We start from the raw sequence: 9,494 nt of genomic DNA, 5'->3' as shown, positions 1-9,494 counted from the left end.
GTGCTGACTACCTAGTAAAGTGTTCGACTACTTTCTAAGGCTGGCTGTTTGAGCTCAGCCAAAGGTTTCCACATAGCCCAGCCTGGCTGGGAATCGGCTGCCAAAAGGCCAGCGGCATGACAACCCACAACAGGAAGCCCACGTCACACCATAGCAAGGACGATTCCGGTAAAGCTAATGATTACACGCAAACAAACAAACAAAAAGCCAAGAATGGCGAGTTCTTCCTAGGAAGCTGCAGTATGAGAGGAATCACCAGAAAAAAAATAAGCATATGCAATCTACTTGTCCACACTAAACAGAAACCACTCAGACGGCAATCTCCAAGAGAAAGAGAAGAATGGATGACCATCAGCGGCCAATGGCAGCTGTACCAAGACACCACGAGCCAACTTCACCACACACCTGAGAGGATGCTGTATTTCGTCCCTGAGGCTTCCAGTGCTCTACCGACTGAGAAGCAACTAGGAAAAACCCTATAGAAATGAACCTGAAAATACAGTCTTCTTACTAAACAAACGGCCCCTGCATGGTCTATGGCAGCCCTGTTTATTACACGGATGGCTCGAGTCTCCCCGGTTTCAGTGTTACTGTGAAAAATGAGGGTAATGGTTTATGCAATAGTCTTTTCCAAGTGCGATCGGTCAACAACACGGCTTTAAGGTGTTGCGTGGAATGTATACAATGTACAGAGAATTGTAAGCAGCCAGGATTATATTGTGAACATAATAATCGATGGCAGCCCATCACACCCTCTATCTTTAAAGGTATTTGCTCCGAAGTTCTGGGAAGCTGGCCCTACCCTAAGAGCTATAGAAAAAGCGTGGGCCTTTGCTTTTGTGACAGAGAATCAGTCGAATTGAATGATTAGGAAATCATTGGGGCAATTGCTGTCCCCAGAGTTTAATATTCAAATCAACTGCTCAGGTGGTTGGAAAGCAGAACTACTTTTCATTTTATCCCATTTGTACCTTTTAATATTTGCACTTCCAGTTCCCGCGTTTGTTTTCTTAATAGAGGCCGTTGTTCAGTAATTTGAAAAGTTAGATGAGACACTTCGCAATGGCCATTCAGAAAAGAAGGCGAGCATGATGGCAGAACTCAAAGAACAGAATCAATGTCACCGAATTGTACACGTAGAAACGACTGGATCGGCTGTACGTGCTGCTGTGTACAGACTCAGCAACAACAACCACCAAAAGAATAAAAATAAAATAAGAAAACAAAACCGGGGGCTTTATGATATTGCCACCATTTCTTGCATTAGCAATGAGAAGAATGGAAGATTTTCAATCACTGCTAATTGGTGCCTGTCTGGCTTCTGGCTTCCAGACCACGATTCCCTTTGAAGGTGTAGACACTCAGCCTGGGTTATGCCTTGGCTTCCACTCCAGTTTTTTGAGAGACTTTGGGGGTGGCTGGTGGTTTTTAAAGCAGATCCAAAAATAAGGAGATGACGTGGCCTGTGAAAAGGCTAAGTGACTGCGTAAATAAAACTGGGGAATTTCTGGATGTGAAAAATAATTGCCAGAGGTTAATTAAGAGTCTAAAATTAGTCTGATGAGCCCACAGAAGCAAGGCTTCTCGAGGTCACTGAGTTTGCCATTTCAAGGAAGCTCCTTTCCCCCTACCTTTGCCCCACCCCTGTCATCATTCCCGTCCGGTCCTCCTGAAGATCCAGTCTAGCAGTTGGAACCTCTCAAGGCTGAGATTACAGGCAAGAAGGGGAAGTGACAGTATGACTAGCCACAAAGCTAGGCAGTCTCCTGACCCACAAATACTCCCCTGGCGCCTGCCATTCAAGTCATTTCTAGTTGATCTTTGTATGGGAGCATGGCACGGGCTTTGGAAGCTCTAACGCGTCCCTGCTGCTCTAGATCTGCCAAACCCAAACCAAACTCTGCCATACAGTCGATTTCAGCTCATAGGACAGAGTACAGCTTCTCCAGGAGGTTTCTGAGACTGTCCCTCCTTGTGGGAGTAGAAAGGTCTAGTGTTGGGCGGATCATTTAAAACAGAAGCAATAAAATGGAGTACCTACTTGTAGGGAAAGAAGACCTGGTGGCTTATTGGATCAAGCACTGGGTTACCAAACAAAAGGTCAATGGTTCAAACTCATCAGCAGCTGCTTAGGAGAAAGATGAGGCTGTCCACTTCTGTAAAGGTTTACAGTGTAGGTTCCCAAACTTATTTACCTTGCGATCCCTTTTTTAAGGAAGGAAAAAAATCACTCAGTGGCCCTCTGGGGTTTTTAATGAAAAACTCTTGTACTATAGCCCATAACCCAGGATAAAGTATAGGCATCTGTTGTTGTGCACCACGCCCCACCCCCCCAGCCCGAATGGTTCCAGCGCCCCTGAAGGGGTGGTATCATTCATTTGGGGATACATGGGTCTCAGAAACCCAAAAGAAAAATTCTACTATGTTCTACATTGTCACTATGAGTGGGCATCTACTCAATGGCAGTAAGTTTAGTTAGTTGGACATTCAATATTTTTCTTTCCAGATGGCCATGCCATTTATAATGGTGCTCCATCTATCTCTAGCGCAATAGCTGCTCAACCACATTTGACCTATGAGGTTGCGATGAAGCTAACACAACACTGTCCCCAGCCCTCACATGCACACATTATCACAACACCAAGAACTGGCTAATGAGCCTAGTCTACCCCTAGAGCTGCAGGGACCTCAACTGAGGTGACTAAGACGCACCCCTGACAATTATGTTGGAAGTGTTGGAGGAAGATTCTCTTCTGCAGTTAATCTGATGATAATACGGGTCTACTGCTGTTTCCAACTTCATCCGTTAGAGAGAGACTGCCTGACATGAAGCCAAAAGTCAAGGGCAAGCACTGTTGAGAGATGAGTATGGAAGAGGCCCCATGGCTTGAGCCTGAAGGAAGGCCTATCCAAGGACTGTCGGGTATAGGAGGAAATCAATTCCCCTTCTGACCTAAACCACTGTGTGATGGGTTTTCTATTATCTGAAAAACAAAATGTCATCCACCGTGAGGACAGAATACCTGTCTTAAAATCATGGCTCCCTCATGTACTGGCTGTGAGGCCTTGGACAATTTACTTAGTATCTCTGTGCCTCAGTTCCCTCATATAATAGGTGGGCTAATAGGAACACCAACTTCATAGGGCTATTGTGAGTATTAAGAGAATAGACCTTCATAAAGCATCCCAATGGTACTGGGCATGTAGAAAGTATTCTGCAAGTGTTAACTATTGTACTACATCATAATCTCCATTATTAGTAATACTATGCACTCAGAGGTTTGTAGGGATTGAAGAAAGAAAGCCAATGAGCTTGGGTGGAATTAAGCGATGGAGCAGGAAGGAAAGGTTCATTCTCATAAAAAGAAGGAATCTTATCCGGAGTCTCCCTTCCCCCACTTCTCTGCCGTCCATCTCCCAGGGAGGAGGTCACATGTGGATCCTTGTAATCAGTTTCCCATTTCCGGATAGGGCAAGATATGACAAAATAACAATGTATAAATTACCAAGGGCACATAAGGGAGGGGGGAGCGGGGAGGGAGGGGAAAAAAAAAGAGGACCTGATGCAAAGGGCTTAAGTGGAGAGCAAATGCTTTGAGAATGATTGGGGCAGGGATTGTGCGGATGTGCTTTATACAATTGATGTATATATATGTATGGATTGTAATAAGAGTTGTATGAGTCCCTAATAAAATGTAAAAAAAAGAAAAGAAAATGATTAGGGCAAAGAATGAACAGATGTGCTTTATACAATTGATGTATGTATATGTATGGATTGTGATAAGAGTTGTATGAGCCCTTAATAAAATGTTTTTTAAAAAAAGGAATCTTAAATTTTATCTAGCCTAATCTAAGGACTAATTACCCTACTCTCTTTTCCGCTAGACTGATGAGACTGGGATGGCAAGGTCATGCATGTCGGACAAGGACTGATAAGAGAGAGGACTTTGTCAGTCCCCGATGATGTCCCTCTGGATGAGGTTCAGGACCCTGGATCCAGTTAGGTGACATTTGACTAACCAATTAAACCAGGCCTCAGTAAGAAAATGAGATGTGAGCCTGACTTAGAGGAGCCGAGAGCATAAATCTCGAACATACGGTGGTAAAAAGTGTCCTCAGGACAAGAAACAGCCCGTGCCAAGGCCCTAGGATGGGCCCTGCCAGGCATTTGGGAAGAATAGTTGAATCCAAGTGAACAAGAGGCAAGAAATGAGGGCAGAGAACTAAATGGAGCTCGGTCACATGGCGCTGTATAAACCACTCTAAAGACTTCAGCTTCTGCTCTGAGGGAGACTTGGAGCCAAAGCAGGGTTTTGAGCAAAGCAGTGATAGCTGACTCATTCTTAAAGAATCGCTCTCATTCCTGTGTTGAAAGTAGCTGTCAGCTGAGCCAGAATAGAAGCAGAGGGATGAATCAGAAAGACTCCTCAGTGATGCAGGTGAGGAAGAACGCTCCTCTCCACGTGTTGGCTTTATTCTCTCACACACTTTCTCCTGAGGAAGGAATGATTGCAACTCCGGGGTTCACACCCCCACAGCTTAGAGCAGAGGGCAAAGGCTCTTTCCCCTCGACTCAAATGTTTCAAACAAACCAATCACCTCATAAGAATTTCAAACTTTGGTTCCTCAAAAGACTTTACCCAAACATTGCAAAGGCAAGTGACTGGTTGGGAGGATATTTTCAAAAATCATATGTACAACAAGACTCTAAGACACCGAACATATAGACAACGTGACAGCAAAAAGACAACAAATAACCCAATCATAGGATATGCCAAAGACTTGAATAGGCATTTCACTAATCAGGTCATTCAAATGGGCAGCAAATACATGAAAAGGTGCTCAGGATAATCAGCCATGCTAGAGATGCAAATCAGAACCGCAACGAGGTACCACCTCACTCCCACTGGAATGGCTGAGATTCATAACAAGAAAAGAGCAAGTGTTGGCCCTGAGGTGGGAAGTTGGAACCCCTATCCATTGCCTGTGGGAATGCTGAATGGTCCAGCTGCTATAGAACACAGTATGGTAGTTCCTCGATAAGCTGAAACTAGAGCTACCGTATGACCCAGCCATTCCACTGCTAGGCACATACCCCAAAGATTGAAGTAAGAGACTCACGTAGAGCCTTACACACCAGTGTTTAATGTAGCACTGATCACAATAGCTGACAGGTGCCACCCAGCAACAGACAAGCGACAGAACACAATGTTGTACATATGCACATACTACACAGACAGTAGAAGAAATCATATCTGCATACTTGCTGCATGACGATGGAGCTGGAAGGCACGGTACTGTGTGAACTCAACTGCAAAATGGACAAAGACTGGATGATCACATTTACGTGAAAAAGAAATGTAAAAACAAGAAAAGGCGACTATGTTGAGATGAAAGTTTATTAGTGGTGACCAGGGGCAAGAAGAGGAAGAGCAGAGGGGAAGACTAACGGTGATGGAAACATCCTTATCAGCGGCAGGGGTGCACAGCGTCATTATTGCAACACTGTTAGTAAGCGGCCCCCCTGTAAAAAGCTAAGTTGGCCAAAATGTCAAAAAGATATACGGGAATTCCATGCCTTACCACATATCCAATGTGCAATAAACCACATTTATCACCATCATTTGGGGAGGGAGGGGGGGTTATAGATCATTTGTAATATGCACTACATATAGTACTGCAGTGTGTAATTTGCTGATGTCATCTTATTTATAAATTTGCATAGGATGTTTCCAACCCCCAAGGACAAATAAGTATCAGAAGTATCAAGATACTGATAATATAAGGCAATAGTAATGAATTTTTTTAATGAAGTAGGCAACTTGTGTCCAAATCAATTAATGACGGAATCGTTAGACCAGAACCCTTTTGTAAGCCTGGAACTACTTGTATTTACAGCAATGATAAAAATAAGAGAAAGTAGGTGCTGGGTCTGCTTATATACAGCCCATACCTCAAGGGGTTTGGTTCCTTGGTTTGGAGGCTTAGGGTCATGGTTTTATGAGCCATGCCAGTTAAATGGTCTAATAACATGCTTAGCAGTTTCTGTTCTACCTCTTGGTTCATTGCATAGTTCTTAGGGCCGTAAAAGTTTGTGAGCAGATGCCCAAGGCACATTAATTATTCTCTCTTCACCTAGAGTCACAGAGAGACAGAAGGGAACAACAAGGATATGAAGGATGGAGGGACATTTAAACCAGAGGCTGAGAACCAGCAGCCCCATAGCTGACCTGGAGATGTGCACGGTTTGGCCTGCATCGTCGTGACTCACTCAGTGATTTCCATGTTCTCCATTAGTGGTCAATATGTGAAAATAGGAGGTTTTCATGTGAACTCAGATCTGGAGGTTCTCAATGAGCTCCAGGCCCCAGTCAAGCAACCCACCCACCCACGCCCCCTGCTCCCCACATGTGCTCTGCATCTGAAAACTACATCTCCCTAATCCCTGTAAAAAGTTGAGTTTATAACCTCTAGTTTAAGTGTAGGATATGAGACACCATACCCCCCCCCACCAATAAAAAATCCAAAATAGTGTTCTCAAGCTGGGGATGATGAAAGACCCTCCGGCTATGCGAATATAACTGATAGAGAAGGTGTGAGCTGGGTGTGTTAACATGATACAAGTATGAAACTGGCCAGAGTGTGAATGTGGACTCACATACACAAGTGGGTACCCATGTCAAATCACAGAGATGAGTTAGAATGCTCGATCCACAAAAGAAGAGCAGGCTGAATAAGCTCCTGCCTCTGTGGAAACTGGTTCTTTGGCCTGTTTGGCATTCTAAACCCTAACTGCAAAGTCCTTACTCTTGAGACAGCCTAATCAGGAATGCACCCTCACAGGGGTCGCACCCATTTGTGAGAGCTAGTACTAGACTGAAACTAAATCTCCTTGCCATCTCCCGGCAGCATGAACAAAGACAGCAAATGCTGGTGGGAATACGAGAGACGGGATCCACAGTGGGCCTGTAACATGGCACAGCCCCTGAGGAAAACAGTATGGTGTTTCCTTTAAAAGTTGCAACTAGAAATGCCGTAGGACCCCCGCAAGCTTACGACTGAGTCTATGTTCCTAAGAAAGAAGAAAGCAGAGCTGTGACATATCTCGCTGTGTGCGCGCCCATTTTCATGGCAGCACTATTCATGACCGCGTGAAAAAGAGGGAACTGACCTACATACCCATCAGTGGAAACATGGATAAACAAACCAGGTATGTATACAAAAAAAAATACTGGCCGACATAAGCATGATGATGAACGTATGACACACCTCGTATCATGGATAAACCCGGAGGATGCTGCGCTGAGAAAAGTCAGTCGATCACAAAAGGACACATAGTGTATGGCACCACTATTAAAAAAGGTCAAAACTGATTGCCGGGGTAAAAAGGAAAAGGAAGGAGAATCGCTAACACGAGGGTGCTGGGCTGCCCGCGGCATAGCCCACTACCCCACCAAGGCTCTTCTACCTGAACCCAGCTGGAAACTTTTCTTTTTGCCTTCCTTTCAATAAATTCCTCTAAAACCCTTCAAATTATTGTAGGAAAAATTGCAAGGAGACATATTTAAGATAATTACGAAGCTTTTCAATTCTACCAGACACTGCTAGTTGCCTACTAAATATCCATGTTTATTTAATAAACCCCAATTATATTCAAGAATAAAGGTCCCGGCTAAAAGGCCTTGGGATCAGATGTGGCCACATGTCTGTGTTTCCTTTAAAAACATAAAAGTTAAGTGGGAATTGAGTGAGACATCCAGGGAAACCTTTGACCATTAATTTCTTCTATATGCTTCCATGTTGAAGTTCAAATGTCTGGCTAGTGAGCCCGTTCCACAAAATAAAGGAGGAAAGGCGCATGCTGAAGAAGGCAGAATCGGGACAGAAGGCGACAGGGACAGTGTGGCATTTTAAAGTCCCCTTTCTGCCCCAGACTTCTCTCATGGGAGACATAAATAAGTCTGCAATGATTCTTTAGTGTGTTTTCTAGTCTAGATGATCAAATTTGATGCTAATTTATGAAAAAAGCAAGCATCATGACATTGTAGAAAATAACTTGGTACGCCTTCGTAGTCAACGCATGTTTTTTGAATACTTATAATTCCCTAAGCACTGCCTTAAGCATAGTGACCTAGTTCCTGCTCTTATGAAACAAAGAAGAAAGAAACCTGGCTGGGCAATGAATCCCAGACTCAGCCCGACTATTAACTAATTAAGCATTTGCACTTGGAGAGAGTCACTTCACTGCGCTGAGCTTCTGTTCTTCAGTGCGCTCTGCCGAATGTCAGTTCCAGTTCTTCCGCCCTGTGATTCCATTGGTGTCCATTCAACCACCGTCATCTCCTCGATCGCACACTCACAGCTGTCCCGAAGGCCAGTGTCCATGACCCGAAACTGAGTTCTACCCATACAGAGTTTAGTAAAGACCAAAGCTACACCATCCAAATTCCCCTTCAGAGAAACTGACAGTGTAATACTGGGAGATGGAATCCGCCATGCGGTGCGGGACGTTTGCATGGAAAGACCCGGGGGAAAAGGTAGGTCAGAATGGGTGCCACAGGAAACCAGGATCGCAGGAGAGCGCGAGCCCGGAACAGGACAAACGCCACCGCCACCGGGAAGCAGGGGACGCTGTCGGCAAAACGCAGAGAGAAGCGAAGACGAAAAAGCCAGAGGTGCTCAACCGGCAAGCCGTGGAGACAACTCCTGGCCTTAGTTGGATTTTCATTTGGTCCACAACATTTTTTTTTCTTTTAAATCTGGATTTTAAATTTGTTCAGAGTTTTGAATGAGAAACTGTTCCATAGAAATCTGACTCGCACCTTCTCTAGATTCACCAAAGATCTGGCAACGCGAATATCTTCTTTCTCGCGAAGCTACGGGAAGCTGGAGTCATTTTCTAACCAAGAGGAGGTGTGGCACTCCCACCCCCTCCCAGTGATCTTGTCCTAGTGCTCCCCATCCATCAGGACATCCTCCCATAGACCCCCGTTGGGACTTGAGCTAAGGCTCTGTTTCAGACAATCTCGCCTGGCAAGAGAATGGCAGTCTCAGCGGTGATTGTCCAATATAAGTGTTCGCTGCATAGTCCCAGCTCTGCTTCCATAATTCCTCTCGGATACTTATTGGATCCATTGAGCCACCCAGGAGGAAGGGCAAGAAGCCATCTAATTGACATCGCAGACCTCCGAAAGGCTCGTGAATTGTCAGCTCGCAGCATTTCTAGAAGCCAGAGGCTACAGCTCGCAGCACTTCTAGAAGCCAGAGGCTAAAGTAGAATGAAGACGAAGTTGCTTTAAAAGCAGATTATAAAAGCAGTACTGAGGCACTCCTGCTTTGGCCACAATTGGATAATAGAGACCAGATTTATCCTTCCATCACCAACAACTGAAAAATATGGACAAAATATACAGGAAGAAAAGTTGTCATCATGACAATGGACATCAGGCAATGACGTGCAGCATTCCAGAGAGAGGAGGCGAACCAGAAGAGCC

At 44.7% G+C, this 9,494-nt stretch overlaps 1 pseudogene; it reads right to left on the bottom strand.

The window, feature by feature from the left end:
• Nucleotides 1-304: 304 nt before the first annotated feature.
• Nucleotides 305-506, bottom strand: LOC142431289 (small nucleolar RNA U3; annotated as a pseudogene).
• Between the last annotated feature and the right edge of the window lie 8,988 nt (nt 507-9,494).

Source organism: Tenrec ecaudatus, chromosome 17 (genome assembly GCF_050624435.1).
Source record: "Tenrec ecaudatus isolate mTenEca1 chromosome 17, mTenEca1.hap1, whole genome shotgun sequence".
Taxonomy (NCBI): Eukaryota; Metazoa; Chordata; class Mammalia; order Afrosoricida; family Tenrecidae; genus Tenrec; species Tenrec ecaudatus.
This window is presented reverse-complemented; position numbering and strand designations above follow the sequence as displayed.